Genomic DNA, 25,275 nt, shown 5'->3' with positions numbered 1-25,275 from the left:
GGGAGAAAGGGAAAGAGGAGGGTCCCGGGGGAAGTAATAGGCAGGTGAGAATAAGTGAGAGTACAGAGTGGGGAATAGAGGAAGGGTGGGAGGGGGAAACTGTTCACCAGAAGGTGAAATTGATATTGGGGAGGTACCCAGTCGGAATTTGTGTTGCTCATCCACCCAGAGGGTGGCCTCACTAAGAACGGTTCTGTTGTAGATCCAATGACTGCATGACAACACAGTATGTACAAGCAGGAGTTATGGCCAGATTGTCTTAAGTAGCCAAATCTGAGAATGCAGAACGTAGAACAGTGAAACACAGAAACAGGCCCTTCAGCCCATTATGTATCTACTAACCATGATGCCAACCTAACTCATCCCATCTGCCAGCACGTGTTCTAAATCCCTTTACCATTGAACCATAGAACATTACAGCACAGAAACAGGCCCTTCGGCCCTTCTTGGCTGTGCCAAACCATTTTTCTGCCTAGTCCCACTGACCTGCACCCGGCCCATATCCCTCCATACACCTCTCATCTATGTACCTGTCCAAGTTTTTCTTAAATGTTAAAAGTGAGCCCACATTCACCACTTCATCTGGAAGCTCATTCCACACTCCCACCACTCTCTGTATGAAGAAGCCCCCCCTAATGTTTCCTTTAAACTTTTCCCCCTTCACCCTTAACACATGTCATCTGATTTTTTTCCCCTAACCTCAGTGGAAAAAGCCTGCTTGCATTCACTCTATCTATACCCATCATAATTTTATATACCGCTATCAAATCTCCCCTCATTCTTCTACGCTCCAGGGAATAAAGTCCTAACCTATTCAACCTTTCTCTGTAACTCAGTTTCTCAAGTCCCAGCAACATCCTTGTAAACCTTCTCTGCACTCTTTCAACCTTATTAATATCCTTCTTGTAATTCAGTGACCAAAACTGCACACAATACTCCAAATTCGGCCTCACCAATGCCTTGTACAACCTCACCATAACATTCCAACTCTTACACTCAATACTTTGATTTATTAAGGCCAATGTACCAAAAGCTCTCTTTACTACCCTATCTACTTGTGATGCCACTTCTAGAGAATTTTGTATCTGTATTCCCAGATCCCTGTGTTCTACTGCACTCCTCAGTGCCCTACCATTTACCTTGTATGTTCTACCTTGGTTTTTCCTTCCAAAGTGCAATACCTCACACTTGTCTGTATTAAACTCCATCTGCCATTTTTCAGCCCATTTTTCCAGCTGGTCCAAACCCCTCTGCAGGCTTTGAAAACCTTCCTCACTGTCCACTACACCTCCAATCTTTGTATCATCAGGAAATTTGCTGATCCAATTTACCACATTATCATCCAGATCATTGATATAGATGGCAAATACCAATGGACCCAGCACTGATCCCTGTGGCACACCACTGGTCACAGGCCTCCACTCAGAGAAGCAATCCTCCACTACCACTCTCTGGCTTCTCCCATTGAGCCAATGTCTAATCCAATTTACTACCTCACCATGTATACCTAGCGACTGAATCTTCCAACTAACCTCCCATGCGGGACCTTGTGAAAGGCCTTACTGAAGTCCATGTAGACAACATCCACTGCCTTCCATTCATTCATTTTCCTTGTAACTTTCTCGAAAAACTCAAATAGATTGGTTAAACATGACCTACCATGCACAAAGCCATGTTTTCTCTCCCTAATAAGTCCCTGTCTATCTAAATACTTGTAGATCCTATCTCTTAGTACTCCTTCCAATAATTTACCTACTACTGACATCAAACTTACCAGGCTATAATTTCCTGGATTACTTTTAGAGCCTTTTTTAAACAACAGAACAACATGATCTATTCTGCAATCCTCTGGCATCTCACCCATAGATACCGACATTTTAAATATATCTGCCAGGGCCCCTGCTGTTTCAACTCTAGTCTCCTCAAGGTCTTAGGGAATACCCTGTCAGGTCCTGGGGATTTATCTACTCTGATTTGCCTCAAGATAGCAAGCACCTCCTCCTCTTCAATCTGTATAGGTTCCATGACCTCGCTACTTGTTTGCCTTATTTCCATTGACTCCATGCTAGTTTCCTTAGTAAATACAGACACAAAAAAAACTCAATTAAGATCTCCCCCATTTCTTTTGGTTCCATACATAGCCAACCACTCTGATCTTCAAGAGGACCAATTTTATCCCTTACTATCCTTTTGCTCTTAATATACCTGTAGAAGCTCTTAGGATTATCCTTCAACCTGACTGCCAAAGCTACCTCATGTCTTTTTTTAGCCCTCCTGATTTCTTTCTTAAGTATTTTTTGCACTTTTTATACTCCTCAAGCACCTTATTTGCTCCCTGTTTCCTATACATGTCATACATCTCTCTCTTCTTCTTTATCAGAGTTCCAATATCCCTTGAGAACCAAGGTTCCTTATTCTTATTCACTTTGCCTTTAATCCTGACAGGGACATACAAACTCTGCAATCTCAAAATTTCTCCTTTGAAGGCCTCCCACTTACCAACGACATCTTTGCCAGAGAACAACCTGTCCCAATGCACACTTTTTAGATCCTTTCTCATTTCTTCAAATTTGGCCTTTATCCAGTTTAGAACCTCAACCCGAGGACCAGATCTATCTTTATCCATGATCAAGTTGAAACTAATGGTGTTATGATCGCTGGAACCAAAGTGTTCCCCTACACACACTTCCGTCACCTGTCCTAACTTGTTTCCTAATAGGAGATCTAATATTGCATCCTCTCTAGTCAGTACCTTTATATATTGATTTAGAAAACTTTCCTGAACACATTTTAAAAACTCTAACCCATTTAGACCTTTAACACTATGGGAGTCCCATTCAATACATGGAAAATTAAAATCCCCTACTATCACAACTTTATGTTTCCTGCAGTTGTCTGCTATCTCTCTGCAGATTTGCTCCTCCAATTCTCGCTATTGTGTGGTCTATAATACAGCCCTATTAATGTGGTCATACCGCCTCGGTAGACAAGCCCTCTAATCTGTCCTGCCTGAGCACTGCTGTAAGATTTTCCCTGACTAGCAATGCCACTCCCACCACCCCCCACCCCCCCCAGCCTTCATCCATCTGCCTCTATCATGCCTGAAACATTGGAACCCTGGAACATTAAGCTGCCAGTCCTGCCCCTCCTGTAGCCAAGTTTCACTAATAGACAATAGACAATAGACAGTAGGTGCAGGAGTAGGCCATTCGGCCCTTCTAGCCAGCACTGCCATTCACTATGATCATGGCTGATCATACACAATCAGTACCCCGTTCCTGCCCTCTTCCCATATCCCTTGACCCCGCTATCTATAAGAGCCCTATCTAACTCTCTCTTGAATGCATCCAGAGATTTGGCCTCCACTGCCTTCTGGGGCAGAGCATTCCACATATCCACCACTCTCTGGGTGAAAAAGTTTTTCCGCATCTCTGTTCTAAATGGCCTACCCCTTATTCTTAAACTGTGGCCTCTAGTTCTGGACTCACCCATCAGCGGGAACATGCTTCCTGCCTCCAGTGTGTCCAATCCTTAATAATCTTACATGTTTCAATCAGATCCCCTCTTATCCTTCTAAATTCCAGTGTATACAAGCCCAGTCGCTCCAATCTTTCAACATATGACAGTCCCACCATTCCGGGAATTAACCTTTTGAACCTACGCTGCACTCCCTCAATAGCAAGAATGTCCTTCCTCAAATTTGGAGACCAAAACTGAACACAATACTCCAGGTGTGGTCTCACCAGGGCCCTGTACAGCTGCAGAAGGACCTCTTTACTCCTATACTCAATTCCTCTTGTTATAAAGGCCAGCATGCCATTAGCTTTCTAATGGCTACAATGTCATAATTCCACATGTCAATCCACGCCCTCAGCTCATCAGCCTTCCCCACAATACTCCTCACGTTGAAATAGACACACCTCAAAACATTATTACCAGCAAACACAACCCTTCTATTTGTGACTTTGCATGAACCTTTAACATCATTTATTTTCACCCCCGCTCCACTATCTGCTCTGGCACTCTGGTTCCCATCTCCCTGCAAATCTAGTTTAAACCCCCCCCCCCACCAATAGCACTAACAAACCTCCCTGCAAGGATATATATGGGTCCCCTTGTCATTCCTGTGTAACCCGTCTCTCTTGTACAGGTCCCACCTACCCCAGGAGAGGTCCCAATGATCCTGAAATCTGAAACCCTGCCTCCTACACCAGTTCCTCAGCCACGTGTTCATCCTCCAGAGCATCCTATTCTTACCCTCACTGGCACGTGGCATGGGTAGCAATCCTGAGATTACCACCCTCGAGGTCCGTCCTACTTTTTAACTTCCTACCAAGCTCTCTACACTCACTCTTCAGGACCTCCTCACTCTTTCTTCCTACGTCATTGGTGCCAATGTGTACCATGACATCTGGCTGTTCACCCTCCTATTTCAGAATGCTGTGCACATGATCAGAGACATCCCTGACCCTGGCACCTGGGAGACAACAAACCATCCGGGAGACTCTGTCATGACCACAGAATCTCCTGTCTGTACCCCTGACTATGGAGTCCCCTATCATTACCGCTCTCCTCTTCTTCCTCCCTTCCTTCTGCACTGCAGAACCAGACTCAGTGCCAGAGATCCGGCTGCCACAGCTTGTCCCAAGTAAGTCATCACCCCCGACAGTATCCAAATCGGTATACTTGTTGTTGCGGGGAATGGCCACAGGGAAGCCCTGCTCTGCCTGCCCTTTCCCCTTCCCTCGCCTGACGGTAACCCAATTACCTGTGCACTGCTCCTTTGGCGTAACTACCTCAATGAAACTACTATCTATAAACTTCTCATTCTCCCGAATGATCCAGAGGTCATCCAGCTCCTATCCAGTTCCCTAACGCAGTTTGTTAGGAGCTGCAGCTGGATGCACTTCTTGCAGGTGTCGTTGTCAGGGACACCGGAGGTCTCCCTGACTTCCCACATTCTGCAAGAGGAGCATTCCAACATCCTGCCTGACATTCTCTCTACTCTAAACGAACAAAACAAAACTTACCGGAACCTTCCCTCGCCTCTGCCTGTTCACGCCGAAGCCTGTTGAGCCGAAGCCGTCCCACTCTGACTCAGTCCACTCCGACGATGGCCGCTGTATATGCTGGTCTTTTTTTAAACCTTTGGTGCGCTACATCACGCGCCTGCGCGGTCTAGCCTCTTTTCCCCGATCAGTAAAGAAAAATGGCTTCTCTCCGAGATGTCTTTAGTCCCTCACTTTATTCTCTTCCTGGTTGTTTGTGTTTTTCAATCCCTCTTAAATGTTGTTTTAATATCTGTTTCTGCCAATTCCCCTGCAGTGCATTCCAGCCACCCACCCCTTTCTGTTTAAAAAAAATCCTTCCTTGCATATCTCCTTTAAACTTTACTCCTGTCACCATAACCCCATGCCCATAGTATTTGATATTTTCATTCCGGCTAAGGGGCTCTGACTCTCTACCCTATCTTTGTCTCCCATAACTTGACATATTTCCATTAAACCACAGACTGTTCCAGTGGCAGGCCCCACGGAGCAGCCTGCAAGGCAGCTGCCGTACAACTCCAGTGATCCACCCTCAAAGTTCAAAGTATATTTATTATAGAACTATGTATGTATTATACAACCTTGAGATTTGTTTCCTTACAAGCAGCCACAAACAAAGAAACCCAAAAGAACCCATGGAAAAAAAAAACAACAAACACCCAATGCGCAGAGAGAGAAAAAACTAAATCACTCAAACAATAAAAGTAAGGAAATGGCATTTAGAATGAAAGGGAGTCCGCAGACACAAAGCCCGGAGCAGGCCCACAGCCTCAGCCTCAGGTCATCACACAGCGGAGTAAAACATTGTAGAGCCCGCAGACACGAAGCCCACAGCCTCAGTGCAGTGAAGAGTGGGGTAAACATCACAGAACAGCGGGCCGAACCAGCCTTGCCTCTGTTCCCAACAGCCTGCCTTTTCAATCCACTCAGCCCAACGTTTTACTTCTCCAAACACTGAGTCGTTCCTCACTCTAGGACCTGGGCCTTGTTACATTGATATGCTCTGGGCCTGGACCCCACTGCCACATTTCAGCCTGTACCTGACCTTTCCAAATCGGCTTAGTGCTTAGATCGATCAATCCTCGCTCTTGGTTTAGGTGTTCGGGCCTCAAATCTGCCTTTCATTTGCTCCGACTTAGCTCTACTCCACTTGCCCCACCTTTGTCTCAAATGTGCTTTCACCTCACCTCTACTTCACCACACCCTCAACTCAGCCTCGCCTTCCATCGCCTCTCCATTCTTCACGGTATCACTTACTGTAGTTTTTTTTACAGAGAAAGTGTTATTAATAAAGTATTTAGCTGTATTCCTTGTTTTGATGGTAAGCCATTCGCATTCAGTAGCACCATCTTAAATTACAGTAATCCTGACCCTCTGTATTGTCCGTGTGCACTTTGCATGCTCTTCCTGTGACTGAGCGGGTTTCCCCTGAGTGTTCCGGCTTACACTCACATCGCAAAAGTATGCTGTTTGATTGCTCAATTGGCTATCGTAAGCCACCCTTTCGTTAGCAGGTTTGTCACACTAGTGTAGCAACTAGCATAACAACTTACAGCACCAGTGATTCGAGGTCAATTCTCCTCACTGTCTGTGAGGTACAACACCAAACGCATAGTGACAATTACACGCTGGCCCCAACACATCCTCAGACTGTGTTGGTCATTGATCCAAATGATGTTTTCCACTGCATGTTTCAATGTAAATGTGACAACTAAACCTAATCTTTAGGCTCCTGGGTCTTAGAAGAGTTAGGATGGTGTTCATAGTCTTGTGTAGAAGGATAGGTTACATGAATCGAGGAATGTTATTAATGGGGGCTGGCATATGAGCAGTGGGCTGAATGGACTCCTTTATGACATAAGGAAAGATTAGAAATGTGAAAATAATGGGGTCTAAAGATTGGTAAGATTGAGAAAAGTTAAATGTAGAGAAAGAACTAAATCTTTGATTCTGTTTAAAGCCGAATGGAACAGTCAGACCTTGAGTGCAGCTAAATCATTCTGGGATTGTGTATCAGGATAAAAAAAACCTTAATTGAGTAAATAACACCAAAAAATCTGTCAGCCCAACAACATGAAGGAGAAAAATGAAGAAAGGCTAAGTATGCAGGTATATATCCAGACATTTACGGTACCACCATCCAGGCCATGCTCTCTTCTCACAACAGGAAGCACAGGAGCCTTTGATCCCACACTACCAGGTTCAGGAACAGTTATTACCCTCCAACCATCAGGCTCCCAAACTGATATCGACAACTTCACTCACCTCGATACTGAACTGACTCCATAAGCTAGAGAAGCACTTTCAAGTACTTGACATCTCATTGTCAGGAAACGTGGAGGAGGCTTGGCCCAAAAACAGAGCAGTGGAGGCGACTTAGCAGTAAACGATATTTTACTAATAATCTGTAAAATCAAAAGACACGAGGGGTCACTAAACAAGAGAGAACAGATAATTAACACAACAAGGTATCTGAAGATTACGAGTAAATGTTTTGTGTTTTTTTTTACATTTGCTTGATAATGGTAAAATGCAAAGCAGTTTATAGGACTGTGAATTAAAACTTAATACTTCTACCAAAGATGAAAGGAGCAGAAAGAAAGTGATGTCTCACACATAACTCACATTGACAGAGTTTATGTGACCCTGCAACTTCGTTTCACGTTAAGTAACACAAAACTTTGCCTTTAGTCACATCCTATTCCTGGTACCTAATCAGTGTTGACAGAGCCAAGACTTAACAAATGCCTAGTAATCTTTGCACCTCCTTCTTCCCTCCCACATACTCTCTCTCTCTCTCTCTCTCTCTCTCTCTCTCTCTCCCCCACCCCCCTCTCTCTCTCTATTTAAAATGAAACAGTTCAAAACTTGGAAACCCGAATCCATCATTTAAAAAAAAACATTCATACATTTTAATTAGTCAGAAAATTGCTCTAAATGATTAACCAGAATCAGAAGATGCAATCATACACACTAACAATTTAAGGCTTTTGAGCAAAGGAATGCTAGGAGTTATTTAGACACCCTCACCTTAACCAAACCTCCAACAGTTTCTAAGATTTCAGGCTTTATAATCTGAGATCCTACAACTTTGGTTAATGTGCTTCATCTTACCATAATTATAACATGTTGCTGACCTGCTAATGGGTGGAACAGACGGAAAGATGCTGGGACCTTCCAGCAGGCTTACAGCTTTCCCTGAATTTGACTTTTAGCCTAGGGCAGTCTGTAACTAGTCTGTATATTTTTAAGAAAAAATACCTTACAAGCAGATTTATTTTTTCCCTGTATCGAGTTTCACTGGGGTGTTTCTGCAGCGCCTTATAGATAGAAACATAGAAAACCTACAGCACAATACAGGTCTTCTGGCCCACAAACCTGTGCCAAACATGTACTTACCTTAGAAATTACCTAGGGTTACCCATAGCCCTCTATTTTTCCAAGCTCCGTGTACCTATCCAGGAGTCTCTTAAAAGACCCTATCGTAGCCACCTCCACCACCGTTACCGGCAGCCCATTCCACGCACTCACCACTCTCTGCGTAAAAAACTTACCCCTGACATCTCCTCTGTACCTACTTCCAAGCACCTTAAACCTGTGCCTTCTCGTGCTAGCCATTTCAGCCATGGGAAAAAAGCCTCTGACTATCCACACGATCAATGCCTCTCATCATCTTGTACACCTCTATCAGGTCACCTCTTATCCTCTGGTGCTCCAAAGAGAAAAGGCCGAGTTCACTCAACCTATTCTCATAAAGCATGCTCCCCAATCCAGGCAACATCCTTGTAAATCTCCTCTGCACCCTTTTTATGGTTTCACATCCTTCCTGTAGTGAGGTGACCAGAACTGAGCACAGTACTCCAAGTGGGGTCTGACCAGGATCCTATATAGCTGCAACATTACCTCTCGGCTCCTAAACTCAGTCCCACAATTGATGAAGGCCAATACACCATACACCTTCTTAACCACACAGTCAACCTACGCAGCAGCTTTGAGTATACTATGGACTCGGACCCCAAGATCCCTCTAATCCTCCACACTGCCAAGCGTCTTACCATTAATACTATATTCTGGATGCACAACATGTCGAATTTTGTCGTGGATGAGTATAGCAGCAGGTGAGCGCAAACATACACTCTGATCGCTTCATTAGGTACAAAGGTCTCTAATAAATTGGCCATTGAGTTAATAGCTCTGGTGCATATCACAGTGGCCTGGGCCTAATTGCATTATCTTAGCATAATCTCATATTCACACTGGTTGCCCATCAAGTTTAATGCCAGTTTTGAAACCAATCCTATCAGTTTCTTTCCCTGCAATCCGTTCTATCAACTCCACACTGACGCTCCAATCTGCCAGTCACCTTAAGGGTAATTTACAACTAATTGCCAATTTACCAGCCAAGCAGCAGACCTTTAGAATGAGGGAGGAAACCGGAGCACCGGTGGAAAACCATACCACAACATGGAGAACGCGCAAATTCCACACAGACAGCACCGGAGGTGGAGATCGAACCCTAGTCACTGGAACCACGAGGCAGCAGAACCAGATGCCGTCCCACTTGACACCTTTTCAGCCTGAGCATAGATCTAAGGGTCAGGAGCTTTAAATTCTTTGGCATGATCATTTCAGAGCATCCGTCCTGGGGCCAGCACAAAGAAGGCATGGCATCGCCTCTACTTACGTCGAAGTTTGCTCAGATTCAGCGTGTCATCTAAAACTTTGACAAACTTCGATAGATGTACAGTGGAGAGTGTCCTGACTGGATGCATCATGACCTGGTATGGAAACACCAATGGCCAAGAATGGAAAAGCCTACAAAAAGTAACGGATACAGCCCAGTCCATCACCAGAAAAGCCCTCCATATGGAGCATGTCTGCACGGGGTGCTACCATAAGAAAACAACACTCGCCATCAAGAATCTCTATCATCCAGACCATGCTCTCTTCGTAATGCTGCTACTAAGAAGGAGGAACGGGATCCTCACACCCCACACCACCAGGTTCAGGTCCAGGTGCAGGTTCAGGTGCATTGCCTTTCAAACTCAAGCTCCTGAACCAGTATGGATAACTTCACTCAACTCAATGCTGAACTCATTCCACACCTATGGACTCTACAATTCATCTTCTCAGTAATATTTATCTAATATTTATTTACTTTTATTATTGCAGTTTTGTATTTGCACAGTTTTGTCTTCTTTTGCACATTGCCTGTTTGCTAGTCTTTGTTGGAGTATAGTTTCTCATTGATTCTATTGTGTTTCTTTGTTCTGCTGTGAATGCCAGCAAGAAATTGAATCTCAGGGTTACCGTATATGTTGACATATCCAGTATGTGCTTTGATAATAAATTTGCCTTGGCGACCAATGGAATCAGTGTGACTCCCCCGTCTAGCTTGCACATCTTACCCTAACCTGTTTTCCTGTTATCTTGGAAGGAGTAATTAAGACACTCCTTTAACTTTGCCATACATGCACATACACAAGATTCTTTTTCATACTGTCTTTAAACTTTCCCTGAAGGTATCTTATGCAGATACTCTCAATAATCCTTTGTTTTTACCTGTTAATCAAGAGCATCTGATATGCACTGTCAGATAAAACATCGAATTTATGTATTATTATTATTATTACTTTTGCTTTTTTGTATTTGCACAGTTTTGTCTTTGATCCTGACCAAATTTCCAGTTCCTGCTGCTTAAAAGCACCCCCATTGCATAATGCTACTTCCACCACTCTTTACAGTAGGGAGGGTGCTATCTGGCTGATGCGCAGTATTAGATTTATACCACAGATACTGCCTAGTGTTGCGGCCAAAATGGTCCACTTTAGTCTCATCCGACCACAAGACTTCCTTCCACATCTTTACAGCATCTTCTAAGTGACACTTTGCAAAATCTTTATGGGCAAGGAGATACCTTTTTTTTAGCTAGGGCTTCTTCTTGCCACTCTTCCATAAATACACTTTTTGTACAAGGCCTTAGAGATTGTGGAGCCATGAACTTCATCTCCAGTTGCAGCCACTGACTTCCTTAGATCACTCAGAGTGACTGTTGATGGCACCCTAACCTCTTGTACAAGTTCCATTCTTCTCCGGTGATTAAGTTTAGAGAGATGGCCTGACCGAGGCAGTGTGGCTGTGGTTTCACAGTGGACTGTACTGGGCTCTGAGGTATGCTCAGTGCCTTTGAGATGGTCTTACCCTTGCCCAGATCTGTGCTCTTCCATTATCATTTCTCTGGCTTGTCTTGAATGTTGTTTTGTCTTAATTTTGTCTGTTGAAAATATATCATTCTGTTGGAACTTACAAAGAGGGTGGGTATTTATTCTTATGAATTCATTGAAAATAGGTGATGCTCCTATTTTTCACATCACCAAATTGGGTGACTTGGTAAGGTAATACTACATATTGCCTTTGAGGTAAATTAGCGTGCTAATTAAAAAGATGATTACTTTTTTAGCCTCACAATTTTGGTTTTTAATTTTTAGTAAATTGTTGATAGGTTTTGGATTTTTGTCTTTTGATTTGACATGCTTTGTAGATTAACTCAAAAATCCTACTTCAATGTATTTTAAATTTAGAAAATGAGAGGGGAAAATAGTTGTGAGGGCTGAAGATGGCACCAGCAGACAATACTACCAAGGGAGATATTCTCAAGGCAGTGTATGAACCTACTCCTTTCACCAATTTTGTGTCTTCTTTTTATTTCAGATGTGTTTCTGGTACTGGTGGGGCCTGTGATCTACTGTTCAACACCTCTGATCTACCTTCTGGTGTTGTGTTTTCGGGCTGAGTGAGTGATCTGGTGCTTTGCTGTCTCTGCGAGGGTTCCACGAGGCTACGAGCGAAGCATGAGGCGTGAAGGCCTGTAAGCCTGGAGACGGGGTGCAGGCCCATGATCAACTTTTCTCACCAATCTTGCTGAGTGAAGTGCCGATGAAGACTGAAATCATTGAGAAGGGCGTGGCGGACAAGTGAGTGCTTAGCACTGTCTACCAGCCTTGTGCTTGCTGCTGCCAGAAGACGGCGTCTACATGTGATGGTCCTTCTCTCCTTCTTGTTTGCTGCTCCCGAGGGAAGGTCTTTGCATTCGACTGGTCTCTCTCTCTCGATGTTATCGGAGGAAGGTGCTGGAGCAAGGTTTAATCGCCGTGGTTTGTGGGTTGGACTCTAATTCACAGATGATCTTCCTAATTTTTCTGGTTGCTTCTCTTTTCTGTTCCTAGTTTGGGATATTTTGAATCGGGGCAATCTGCAGATAAGGAGCATTGAGATGAACTGAAATATGCCTTTTGATTTTGTGTTTTATATTCTGTTTTTCATTCTTTATTTTCTCTTGTTGCTGTTTGCACGATTTGTTTTTTTTTTTGCCCGTTGGGGGTATTTGATGTTCTTTTTATGTGACGAGGTTCCATGGTTTTCTTTGTTTCGGGGCTGTTTGCATCTCAGGGTTCTATGTTACTTGATAATGAGTGTACTTTGAATCCTATTGAATCCTTTGAATAGTTTTTCAAGACTAGTTTTCACGACTACAAGAAACCATTGATTTATTAAGCAAGTTGCATCCATTATAAACAGAAACACTTGGCGAACATGACAATCACTCTTTATTCCTAAGAGCCTCAGGAGCATCGTAGAGGCTGTAGCACAAGTCTCTGCTCCCCCTGCTATGTCCTGTTTACTGCCCATTTGCTTCCTACTGCCCCGGCTTATTTGCTCTCTCTCACTCTCTCTCTAACTTTCTACCTGATATGATTTTTCTCTTTGATCTTATTTTCCAGCTATCAATTCCCGGAGCTATCTTAGCCGGTTCCTTTCAAAAATACATCACTCGCCCTTTTTTTGCAAACGTGTCCAATGCTTATCATTTTGCTAACTTTCCAGAGGAAACAACAAAGGATATCCCTGCAGGGCAATGCTGGAGCAGCACACCCACCGAACCTCAAGCTGACTACTCCATTGGGCCTTAGTTGGTTCCATGGCTTCCATTCTGACTTCACTCTGATGTACTTGGTAGAGGGGTGAGCAGGAGCCAGAAGGCAAGGAATGAGGAGATCGTCTATATGCCCCGAGTTTGATCCCGTCTTTGCAGTCACCGTCTGAGTGTAGAATATTGATAGTGGTTTGAAACTGTCTGCTCAGAGATTCAACACAGAGGCTATCAATTCCATTGATGCAGTTCATATTTCTAAATAAATAAAGGTTTTCTACAGTTTAGGTCTCACTAGAACCCCAGCAGGTAAGCATGACCCTCTGGAGCATACACCAGGACAGCGATTGGGATTTCCTGTCACTCCAGCTACTTGCCCAGGCCGGGACTGGGTGTACCACGCAGTTCCTCGTTTGTGCTCATCCACCTGCTTAGGAGGAACTTGCACCTCTCAAAAACAGCTCTGAGCACTGGGTGAATGGACAAGGTTTGCAAAAAGTTCTCTCCAATTCTTTCCTTGCAGGCTCCCACAAACCTTCTCACAATGGGAGTATTTGTTCTCGCAATACTGGAAGCTTCACCTTTTTCAACCAGACCTGGACAGACCAACACTAATGCATCAAGGGACTCAGCTACTCCAGTATCTGCTTCCGCAAACTCCAGCTTCAATGACAAGTAACCATCATATGGGTAATCATCAGTACTATGGTCCTAAATTTCTAGAGCACTGAGCAGCCTCTGCTTAGTACGTCCTACCAGTGGGTCTGGTGTCCTATTGGACTAGTCATACTGGCTGGCAGCGCTAGCTGACATCAACCGAGATACCTTGGCTTCCAGGTTTTTCACTACATCCTGCAAAACTCTCTCACCAGGCTTGTATGCAAACTTGGCTCAATAGCTAACTCTGCTAACAGTCCCATGACTCAGTGGAGAGAAGGCTATCTTTGCAGTAATACATGCCTAGGGTTTGTGGTTCAACCAAACAGGAAAGTTGGATTTGAGCGAACACTGTATAAATACAGTCGGCCCTCCTTACCCGCGAGTTCCACATGCGTGAATTCAACCAACCACGAATCGGAAAAACCCAGAAGTGCTCTTCCAGCACTCGTTATTCGAGCACGTGCAGACTTTTTTCTTGTCATTATTCCCTAAACAATGCAGTGTAACAACTATTTTACATAGCATTTACATTGTATTAGGTATTATAAGTAATCTAGAGATGATTTAAAGTATATGGGAGGATGTGTATGAGTTATTGTGGATCAGGATCAAAAAAAATCAAAAGATCTCTTACTAAGTAAGTCGGAACAGTTACATCCAGTATTATTTAGTGTCAGTTAGTCAAACATTTGTCTTAGTATATAGTATCTATTTTACCTTGCTATGCATACAAAACACTTAAGAAACATATGTATTTCAATAATTAAACCACTGCGTTGCTTAGTAATAATTGCAGCTTTCATCGGGGCAGGGGCTTTCTCACTTTATCCTTTAAAATTGTTCCGATCGTTGACCGACTGTAGCCTAACGCTTTTCCAATGACCGATGGCGTTTCACCTCTTTCTGATCGCTTTATTATTTCCACTTTATTTTCAATTGTGGTCGTGATTATTTTCGTGAACAGAAACACTGCGCATTCAGAGCTCTGCCGGGTGCTAAAGACCACCGCACTGATACAGGTTAAATAAGGTCCGCGGTTCCACTGGGTCCTAAGGTCCGCCGCTTGGAGACAGGTTGAATAAGGGACTTGAGCATCCGCGCTTTTTGGTATTCGCGAGGGGTCCCGGAACCAATCCCTTGTGGATAAGGAGAGCTGACTGTACTGCCCATACAGAATTACTGGTCGCCAAGAAATGACAAATCATACACCAGCATAAAATTACAAAGGCAGAACATTTACCAATTTCAGTTTTATCAAAGAGTTATTAAGAGAAAGAAAAGAAAGAAACAGTTAAAATGGTCCATTACAGTTAGACCAGCCTAAATGTGCTAATGACCACTGGAGCACAACTTCAGATATGTCACTGCTAGTCTGGACTACCCGCCGATTGATCAGAACGCTGTTCAACCAGCTTAACTTTCCCCAATACTTTTACAGAACTCAGCACTCTAACTTACAGTTCATCAGGGCTCCAGATATCCACCCTGCCCAGAACTCAAGCACTATTTGTGGAATCTCTTTGAATCAATCCCTGCGGCGTCCATAATAAAGCACCTTAATTACTTTCCCCAACACTAGTTTAGACACAGACTTAAACACACAAACTGCTTAATCAATTCTTAAACAGCATTCTCTGAATCCCGGACGAGTAGTAACTTGGTAGGGCACTGAGGTGCACAGTCGAAGAAGGGAATACAAATATGTCATTTCTTGAAACTGGCGTCATAGGAAGAAAGAGCTGTAAAGAGAGTTTCGGCACATTGGCCCCTGTAAAATAAAGTACCGAGTACACGAGTTGGGATGTTATATTGAATTGCATAGGACATTGGTGAGGCTAAATTTGGAGTATTGTGTGCAGTCCTGGTCACCTCCCTACAGGAAATAAGATTGAAAGAGTGCTGGTAAAATTTGCAAGGATGTTGCCAGGACTTGAGGACCTGAGTTATAGGGAATGGTTAAATAGATTAGGACATTATTCCCTGGAGTGTAAGTGAACAAGAGACTTTCTTAAAAGGATATACAAAATTGGTACTTTAAGGTGGCAATGGGGACAAGCTTCCACTACCTATTAAATGCTCCCAATGGCGTGTGTCTCAAATAGCCTCTGACAACCAAGTCCAGCTCCTGGCCTTCATGTGTGGCTTAGCTACTAAGCTCGGTGGAACCATTTCTACTGACAGGAGAACAGACAAAGGCAGGTTACTGGCGCCTTAAAACCAGTCACTTGGGGCAGGTGGGGCTTGTCAGCTCATCTAGGAGAAGGAAAACTCTGATCTCAAGCCCTCGCTGCCTTGTGGCTATACGCACTCATGGGGGAGGCTTCAGGAGTAAACCCCGAGGGAAAAATCCAGAGCTGGAGTCCCTAAGGCAGTCCTAAGTTGAGTTCAGTGTTGAATGGCAACTCCTGCAAAGCTGCTAGTTCCGAACTGTATCAGACTCTGCCTTTCCTTTGGGTTCATCAGATGTGTGGAGAGGGGGAGCTTGCTCTCCATATTGTACTGCCCAGGTTTGCGTAGCTAGACAGCTAGGATGCAATATCCATCGTCAACTCTGACCAACGGAGGCCTCAGACACAGATACAAAATTACAAGGGCTATACCGTAGACAAAGTAAATACATATTGGCTCTTTCCACTGATGACGGTGAGACTAGAAGTGGAGGTCATAGGTTTAGGGTGAAAGGTGAAATATTTAAGAGGAATGTGAGAGGGATCTTCTTTGTTCTGAGAGTGGTGAGAAGGTGGAATAAGCTGCCAGTGAAAGTGGTGGATATGGGCTCAGTTGTAACATTTAAGAGAAGTTTAAATAGATACGCAGATGACAGAGATATGGAGAGCTATGTTCCAGGTGGGGGCAGATGGCACTAGGCAGAAAAGCAGGTTGACAGAGGCCTGATAGGCTGAAGGACATGTTTCTGTGCTGTAGTTCTGACACTATGACTCTACGAGGGCAGCCCATCACTCACTTTTGGGAACCTTTGGGATATTTACATTTTCAAGTGCTTACCTTTCTGCTCAGGGAAAAGTTGATGCAGTTCTTTTCCATGAGTAAAGAGTACATTGACCTGATGTTATACACAAAAAATGCTGGAGGAACTCAGCAGGTCTGACAGTGTCTACGGAAATGAATGGATAGTTGACATATTGGGCAGAGATCCTTCTTTAGGATGGAGAAGGAAGGGGGAAGATGCCAGAATAAAAAGGTAGGGGGAAGGGAAGGAGGCTAGCTGGAAGGTGGTTGGTGAAGCCAGGTGGGTGGAAACATCAGGGACTGGAGAAGAGGGAATCTGATAAGAGAGGGAGTGGATCATAGGAGAAAGGGAAGGAGGAGGGGAACCCAAAGGGAAGGAATAGGAAGGTGAGAAGAGCTAAAAGGTCAGAGTGGGGAATAGAGGAGGGAGGAGGAATTTGTTTACTGGAAAGATAAATTGAAATGCATGCCATCAAGTTGGAGTCTCCCCAAATGGAATTATACGACATTGCTCCTCCACCCTGAGGGTGCCTTGTCTTGGCACAAGTGGAGACCATGGACCAACATGTTTGAATGGAAGTGGGAATCAGAGTTAAAATGTTTGGTCCCCAGTTTACAACAGGTCTCACCAATGTAGAGGAAGCCGTATTGGGGGCATTGGGTGCAATAGACAACCTCAGCAGATTTGCAGGTGACGTGTTGTCTCACCTCAAAGGACTGCCTAAGGCCCTGAGTGGAGATGAGAGAGGGGCAGCACTTACGCACCTTGCAGGGACAAGTGTCCGGAAGGAGATTAGAGTGAGGAATAAATGGACACAGGAATTGTCGAGGGAACGAAAGCTGCAGAAAGTGGAAAAATGGGGGGGGGGGGGGGGGGAGGGTGGTGGCCTAAGGATGTGTTCAGTGGTAAGGTCCCTTTGAAGATGGCGGAAGTTCTGGAGGATGATGTGTTGGAAGTAGAGGCTCATAAGGGTGTAGGTAAGGACAAGAGGAAGTCTGTCACCGTTATGGCGGTGGGAAGACGGGGTGAGCGCCTATGTCTGGGAAATGAAGATGTGTGTGAGGGCAGTAGCAAGGAGGGAGGAAGGACAACCCCATTCTTTGAAGAAGGCAGACATCTCTAATGCCCTGGAGAAGAAAGCCTCATCCTGGGAATAGATGTGGTGTAGATGAAGGAACTGAGAAAAGGGAACAGCATTTTTACAGGAGACAAGGTGAGACGAGGTATAGTTGAGATAACTGCGGGAATCAGTAGGTCTATAAAAGATGTTGGTTGACAGTTTGTCTCCAGAGATGGAAATAGAGAGATCAAGAAATGGACCAAGTGAAATGAATTTCAGGTCAGGATGGAATTACTCACATTAAAGGCAGCAGGGAGTTGCCGTGGTGTTATAATCATCAGGTTTAGCTCTGTTTACAGTAGCACATTCATGACTATTATTGGATCTAATCAACATGAAATGGTAGAAGAATGAGGGGAGATTGCATAGAAGTATATACAATTATGATGGGTATAGATAGAGTGAATGCAAGCAGTGAATGAGGCCAGGGGAGAAAAAAAACAGAGGTCATGGGTTAAGGGTGAAGGGAGAAAAGTTTAAAAGGAACATTGGGGGGGGGGGGGCTTCTTCACACACAGAGTGGTGGGAGTGTGGAATGAGCTGCCAGATGAAGTGGTAAATGTGGGCTCACTTTTAACATTTAAGAAAAACTTGGACAGGTACATGGATGAGAGGTGTATGGAGGGATACGGGCCAGGTGCAGGTCAGTGGGACTAGGCAGAAAAATGGTTCGGCACAGACAAGAAGGGCCAAAAGGCCCGTTTCTGTGCTGTGAGGTTCTAAGGTTCTATGGTTCTATTGTAGGTCCTTAAAATTCTCCATCCTACTTGTGAACAAAGTCTAGCATAAATACCAGGAAATAACGGGACAGCTCATTTTGGATCTGGTCTGCAGTCTGGATCCACACCACAGGATTCCCACCTGCCCAGACTATATCGGTAGGATGCAAAGTAACAAGTGAGCTGGTCCGTTGAAAGCTGAGATGTCTTGTGAGTTAGAACCGTACAGATTCCAGAACACCTGGAATTATAAAAAAGAATTCAAGTAGATTTAAGTAGTGAATATATTTGAAATAAAAGCATATTAACAAAAATTCTAACATATACTTAAAAACATTAAATAGTTTATTGTTGGCATGGTAGCATAGTGGTTAGCGTATGCTGTTCCATCATTACTGCCTCTGGGAAGGAGATACAGCAAGTGTCCCACACCTTCAGGTTCAGGAACAGTTATTATGCTTCAATCGTCAGGCTCCTGAAACAGTGAGGATAACTTTACTCATATCAACACTGAACTCACTTTCAAGGATTCTTTGAAGATTATGTTCTCAGTATTAATTAATCAATTAATTACTTGTCTTATTTCTGTTTCCAGTTTGTCTTTTGCACATTGATTGTTTGTCAGTCTTCGTAGTGTTTCTTCAGTTCTGTTGTATTTCTTTTTTCTACCGTGAATGCCTGCAAGAAAATGAAAAATATGAAACAAAGCTGATCTTTAATGTTCATCCAGCCTGTAATTTTCTCCACAAGGACAGCAACTCCCACCCTGCTGAATGTCTCTCAGCTAAACCAGACGATTCAGATACAAAGTGCAACCTGCGCAAAGTGTTGAACTGTTGGGCCCAATGACGAACCCAGAGGCAGAGACAGTGGAAGTACAGATAAACTAGCAGCTGATTTGCAGTTCCAAGCGCCCTATTTTCCAGCCCTGATGGTGTTGATCGGAGCCCTGATCTTGAAACAGGTTGTGACTGCCCCCATGCTTCAGTGGTGGGTTTCTTCAGGGGTACTAACTGAGCAGCACAACCTTCCAGCCCTCCAGCTGGTTGCTCTACCCCTGAGCTTGTTCTGGGTTAATCCTGATCAAGTGCAGTGGCCGCTACTCACCTGAATGGAACAAAATTATCCTGGGAGAAAGGTAAATATGATTTTAGAATTTATTTTAAATGGTCTCAATGATTACTTTTGACTTTTAGCATGGATATATACAGCTTTATCAGTGCAAAGTGATTTTTAAATCAAAGTTTCATAGTTTTACACTTTCAGGTATGAGTATGAAAAATGCTTGCAAGGTTGCATTGACAGTTTTAACAGCCCCATGAAAGAAGAGGTTCTCACTGGCCCTAAAGGAGTTCTGAGAATCCAGCCGAGTGTCTGTGCCATGCTGTGGACAGCTGGGCCAGAGACTAAGCATTGGCACGTTGGTTATTTGTCAGTCTTTGTGTCTAGTTTCTATTGTGTTTCTTTGTTCTACTGTGAATGCCTAAAAGAAAATGAATCTCAGGGTAGTGTTTGGTGATATCTATGTACATTGATAATAAATGTACTTAGAACCTCTTGAAAATCAGAACTTTTGAGTGACACACAATAAGCCAACTCATCATCTGTGCCTGGGGAGGGTCAGGGAAAGCTAGAACTTCAATCGGGGTAGAGGAGGTCAGCGCCTCCAAGGCTGAGATAGGACGTAGATCCCGGATGATGAAACGGTGATCGATAGCTGATAGGGGAGTTGAGTTCTAGTCAAGGGATTCAGAAGGGGACTAACTGCAGGGGTAAAGTAGCATCAAGGGCTGAATGCAATAGTTAAAAAGGACCTACCTTTTTGAGGATGCAAGGGTAGATTTCCTTGCCACAGACTGGTTAGGAAAGTCCCCTATGAAGTTGGGCAGCAGCATGCCTCATTTGCCTTATGAAGGCCAACCTGTACATGAGCAGCTTAAACTGCTCGCATCTGGGCCAATGAATGTGGCAGAACATGAACTGAATGCTCTTTGTTCCCATTGTGCAGGTCCTGATCTCCCTCACATGTAAATCCATCATGCGAACTACAGCCTTTAACAAAACTGGCATCCTGCAAAAATCCTGCTTTTATTGTTTGCATGATTTGTGTTTTTTTACTCTTTCTGTGGATTGGGTGTTTGTTAGTCTTCTTTTAATGGGTTATTTTGGGTTCTTGTTTTGTGGCTGCCCGTAAGGAGATGAATCTCAAGGCTGTATATTTTATATATACTTTGATAATAAACGTACTTTGAACTGAAAATCATCGTAAAGCTCCAATCAGCTTTCAATTACATTTCTTTGCATTAGGTACCAAACAATAGCACTATATCACGGAATTTCCAAACCAGGGTAGTTTTTTTTCATGAGACCAAAGCAATTTAGAGGCTCTATTTTGCCTGGCTGGGAGGACTCCTGGTGTAATCTTCGTCGGTTCCTTGTGGTGTGGGAGCAGCTGGCAGACTGTTCAGGAGCTCCCTCTAGTGTTGGCCTGCTATTGGTGACATGGCAATAACCTTTACTATTATTCTGTTTGGGAACAAGCTCTTTAAATAGCAATAATAAAATTCATGCCAAATACAAATTACAAATCATTAATAATTAGATTTACAAATTTATCAGAGTTCTTAAGAACCTTTTTCAGCATTGTACATTAATATTCTGCATTGCAGAGACACTGCAGCTTTGGAGATCTCTGTTTGGAATTTCTATGAAGTTTTGTCACACTTAAATTATTTGTCCAGTATTTACATTGATCTTCCTTGGTTCAGTTTTACATTGAACATAGAACAGTATAGCACAATACAGACCCTTCTGCCTACAATGTTGTGCCGACCTTTTAACCTACTCTAAGATCAGTCTAACCCTCCCCTGCTACATAGCCTTCCATTTTTCTATCATCCATGTGCCTATCTAAGAGTTTGTTAAATGCCCCTAATGTATCTGCCTCTACCACCACCCCGGCAGGATGTTCCATGTATCCACAGCTTCTGTGTAAAGAACTTACAGTACCTCTGTCATCTCCCTTATACTTTCTCCAATCACTTTACAATGATCCCCCTTGTGTTAGCCATTTCCATCCTGGGAAGTAGTCTCTGGCTGCCCCTCAATCTATGCCTCTTATTATATTGTACATCTCTATCAAGCCACTTCTGTGCTATAATGTTCTATGGTTCTATGATTTACCAGCGTGTTGCCTGGACTAGAAATCATGTCCTGTGAATATAGGCTGGACGAAGTAGGGAAATCATAGAACCATAGAACATTTCTTTGGTAAATCATAGAACCATAGAACATTATAGCACAGAAACAGGCCTTTTGGCCCTTCTTGGCTGTGCAGAACCATTTTTCTGCCTAGTCCCACTGACCTGCACCTGGACCATATCCCTCCATACACCTCTCATCCATGTACCTGTCCAAGTTTTTCTTAAATGTCAAAAGTGAGCCTGCATTCACCACTTCATCTTTTTTTTGTTGCTATTTTGTGCGATTTTGATCGGGGCAGACTGGCTCTGTGACTTGCAGTCAACCAGCAACACCATGCCAGATTGAACTGAACTGAACATTCCTGGGCTGTTTCATGACTTTGTGGTTTGATGGTTTGTATTCTGTGTTTTTCACTCTTTTTTGCCATTTGCACAATTTGATCTATTTTTGCGTGCTGAGGGTTTGAACAGGTTCCATGGTTTTCGTGGCTGTCTGTAGGAAGATGAATCTCAGGGTTAGATACATACTTTGATAACAGATGTACTTTAAATCTAAATCTCCTCTGTATCCTTTCTAAAGCCTTTTGTTGCATCTACCTGTGTGAATTGTTCTAATATTAGTACCTCCAGTCTAAGACTGCTCTCCTTGTTTCTGTAATTAGGGGAAGTTCCTACTGCAGATTCAGATTCATTTGTCACATGTACATTGAAACATACAGTGAAATGCATCATTCGCATTAACAACCAACACACCCAAGAATATGCTGGGGCGTCCCACACATTCAGGCACCAATGGAGCATGCCCATAGTGTTTAGCAGACACACACACACGAACAACAAGAACAAACCAAACAACAATAGCAAAACAAGTTCCTTTCCCATTCCTCCGACCCACCCACCCGCCCACACACACAAACAGGCCTATGGGCCTGCTCTCCTTGCCCTTGGATTCTCAGACTTACAGACATCAAGACTTAAATTTCTGACTTCACCCCAGGGTTTGTTGATGACAGGATGAACCTTTAGATACACATGAGTTTTTGACGCCAACGAGCTGGGTCCTCATGACTCCTTTGGGCACTACATTTGGTCTTCTGTTATTGTAACTGTTTACAAAGTCACCAGGGAGATGCAGCTGGTAGATAGAAAAGTCTTTATTTTGGAAACACACAACCTTGCAGCTTTTGGAGGAAGGAGAGAGAGAGAGAGAGAGCGAGAGAGAGAGAGAGAGAGAGAGAGAGAGAGAGAGAGAGAGAGAGAGAGAGAGAGAGAGAGAGAGAGAGAGAGAGAGAGAGAGAGAGAGAGAGAGAGAGAGAGAGAGAGAGAATGAATGAATATGTTTTTTTAAAGTTACATAAATGTTTATGCAGGTATCTCAAGTCAATTGAATATTTCCTGTTCTAGGCTGTATTTTGAATTCAATCCACAATCCATATTTAGGTCTGAAGGCTGTTTGCTGTCAAAGTTGAATTAATATTTCCAATATTGCATCTCCAAAATATGCCCCAACAGGAGTTCAGGTTTCTACTGCAAAACTCGCCATTCTCTGGACTTTGACCTTTGATCTCTGGACTTCACCGGGTTTGACCTTTGAGTCTCAACTCTGACCTTGATGATCTTGGGGGGGCGGGTGCGATCAGTAGTGTTCGTGTCTTATACCCATATCTGTGACTCGCCGCACCATACAGACCTCCAAACTGGCACCAGTCTTCGACCTGGGAAATGCTGGTATCCTCAGCACATGCCAACAAGACCTCTGGGATTGCTGATGGTTTGACCATGGAGTACTTTGACCTGGACTCAAAATCCTGACAAATTCTTCATTTTCTATCCGTGACATCTCATGCCCCAGATTAACTAGCAACACAACTGACTGAGGAAATATTGTATAAAAAAAAAATCAGCTCTTCACAACCAGCTTCAATAGGGTAGATTCTAAAGAATATGGGGGTGTTGGCTTGAGATCACGTAGGGGTTTTTAAACCATGGAAATTGAAAGTTCAACAGCAACAGCTCAAATTCATTGAGTTTGCAAATTTGCAACAGGTTTGTAACTGCACAGGTGAATTGCTCAATAGAACTGCCAATTTAACGATTCAGTTATTAAAATGGCTTTTTAATTATAGCTCTTGCTCCACCCATATCCCTGCAATGATTGAGGAGTTGAGACCATGATGGGGAAAAATGCCCTAAGTGTCAGTAATGGCAGCACATGGATACTGCCAGGGATCAGGATTCGTACACAGTACCTGTGCTGACAGCTTGTTTTGCCCATTTAGATGGCATCACCTCCACTATAGAAATTTGGTAGCCATTGTCGGCTCATAAATCTGATGGTGGAGGGGAAGAGATTGTTCCTAAAATATTGGTTTAAAACAGGAGTCTTCAGGTTCCTGTACCTCCTCTCTTATGGTAGTCATAAGAAAATGTCATGTCCTGGGTGGTAGGAGTCCTTATTAATAGATGCTGACTTTTTGAGGCATCACCTTTTAAAGATGACCTTGATGGTGGGGTGGTGTGATGGAGCTGGCTGAGTTTTATTTCAATCCCGTGCGGTGGGCCCTCTATACCAGAGAGTGATGCAACCAGTCAGGTTACTCAAGTGGCATGGATGCTGCTTGCACTGAATTACACTGGACATCAGATAAAGATCAGAAGAAGGAACAACCTGAGCTCATGGACTTGTAACCCCACAGGGAATGGAGAGGAGCAGCACAGAGACTTACCTGCAGCAGCATCACACTCACATGCTGTAGCATCAGAAACACGACGTTCACAAAGGAGACTAGATTAAATTAAAATTATACACTATTTTAGGACCAAGGACATCATCATTGATTTTCTGGGCTAGAATGCTTGACCCCTACCAGCCAAACTGGACACCCGCACCAAATGTAGCTGACACCCCCACCCCAACCACATCCCCCCATCTCAAAGTAACTCCCTACCAACCCCAGGTAATGCCCCCATTAATAGTAAGTACCCCTACCAAACACATCCACTTCTTCCCCACATACATTCCCACATATTCACAATTCTAAACAAGCCCCTTATCCCAAATATCCTGCCCATTTCACCACCCTCCCCAACCTTGCACACACAACAGTACCTGGCACTGCCACCTACTTTTAATAAGATAGATGATTAACTGATAGAGATTCCAAGAAGGCAAGTAGAGTGAGACCAGGCTAATCAAGGTATTGGCCAGGTCAAAGTGGCAGGGTCCAGCAATTTTGTAGTCATAGTTACATGGTGATCCTCCAACAACAATTCCAAAACATTGCAGCTCACAAATTGTGAATAATGATCAGTTGTTTGCTAAGCCCTAGTTATGCAAGGGTCTCAGGTTTGTGGCACTGGCTGGTTTTCCACGGGCTTAGAATGTCTGACATCACTAGAATATAAATAAATGGCGATTAAGGCACCATAGATGCCCCAGGAATGATCGTCAATTGCAAAGACCTTCACTCAATCGATGCACTGCAACTGACAACAAGTTTACATGTTCAGGAACTCTGAACAGAGTATGACCTGGGTGTTGTATCACCACCAGAAATATCACTGCAGCAAACTAAAGATATATTTCAGATGGCTGGATAGACTGAGAGGTTCTTTGTAGTATGT

Source organism: Hemitrygon akajei, chromosome 1 (genome assembly GCF_048418815.1).
Source record: "Hemitrygon akajei chromosome 1, sHemAka1.3, whole genome shotgun sequence".
NCBI lineage: Eukaryota > Metazoa > Chordata > Chondrichthyes > Myliobatiformes > Dasyatidae > Hemitrygon > Hemitrygon akajei.
Note: the sequence above shows the minus strand (reverse complement) of the source record.